The sequence below is a fragment of the Myotis lucifugus genome, unplaced genomic scaffold (assembly GCF_000147115.1).
Source record: "Myotis lucifugus unplaced genomic scaffold, Myoluc2.0 scaffold_860, whole genome shotgun sequence".
Taxonomy (NCBI): Eukaryota; Metazoa; Chordata; class Mammalia; order Chiroptera; family Vespertilionidae; genus Myotis; species Myotis lucifugus.
In genome coordinates, this window is record NW_005871908.1 from 153,881 (window position 1) to 155,171 (window position 1,291).

A 1,291-nucleotide genomic window follows, 5' to 3' on the forward strand; every position below is an offset into this window, starting at 1 on the left:
ATGTAAATTGACCATATCTCCACGATGACCCACAACCAATTAGGAGGGAATATGCAAAATAGTGGGACAAAGATGGCAGCTTCCACAGAGCCAGCCGGAGTAGGTGGGAGGCTTAGGTCATCCCCAATGATGGAGGAAGCCAAGCTTCCTGCCTGCCATGGCCAGCTGCCGAAGCAGGAACCTGTGGGTGGCGGCCAAGGAGCAGGCGGAGTGAGTGGGAGGCTTGGGTCCCCCCGGTGATGTAGGAAGCTTGGCTTCCTCTGTTGTTGGGGGTGACCCAAGCTTCCCACCTGCCCCGGCTGGCTGCTGACAAAGGAGCCTGTGGGCGGCGGCCACAGAGTCCGCCTGAGCACAGAGGATGCTTGGGTCACCCAGGCCAGCTGCCCCAAGACTGGGCACACCACCATCAGGGTGAGGGTCCCTGCTGGGGGTTGTGGCCAGCCCAGGCTGGGCCAGGCCCTCCCCCCCCCCAGCAGGGACCCCCATCCTGAAGTGGGTGTGGCCAGCCTGAAAACGGCTCTCAGCCCCTTACCCAGGGTTGGCCATGCCCCCATGGGTGAGGGTCCCCACTGGGGGTGTGGCCAGCCTGCAAACAGCCATGAGCCCTTTAAACAAGGCTGGCCAGGCACCCCAGCAGGGACCCCCATCCTGAAGGGGGTGTGGCCAGCCTGAAAACAGCCCTCAACCCCTCACTCAGAATGGCCACAACCCCCAGTGGGGACCGTCATCCCATGGGGGCATGGCAGGCCTGAAAACTGCCCTAGCCTCTTGCCCAGTCCAACACCATCCCCAGTAGGGACCTGCACCCCAATGGGGGAGTGGCCAGCCTGCAAACCACCATAGGCCCCTTACTCAGGCCGCCCCACCCCCAAAGGGAACTCCCACCCTGATGTGGGACACCCTTCAGGGCAAACCAGCTGGCCCCTACCGGTGCACCAGGCCTCTATCTATACTAATTAAAGGGTAATATGCTAATTAGACTGGAGACCTTCCAGAAGACCTTCCTGATGTTCTTCTAGACAAAGCCATGGTGGCAGGGCTTGGGTAAAGGTGGTTAGGGGCCAAGAGGGGAGGGAAGTTGTGGGTGATTAGGCCAGGATGGGACAGCAGTTTGGTGATCAGGGCGGTGGTGGGGGACAGGTTGGGGTGAGCATGCTGGCAGAGGGGGCAATTATGGGTGATCAGGCTGGAGGAGGGGCAGTTGGGGGTGGACGGCTGGGGGGGCAATTTGGGGGTGAGCAGGCTGGCAGGCAGAGTGGTTAGGGGCAGTTAGGCAGGCAGGCAGGTGAGC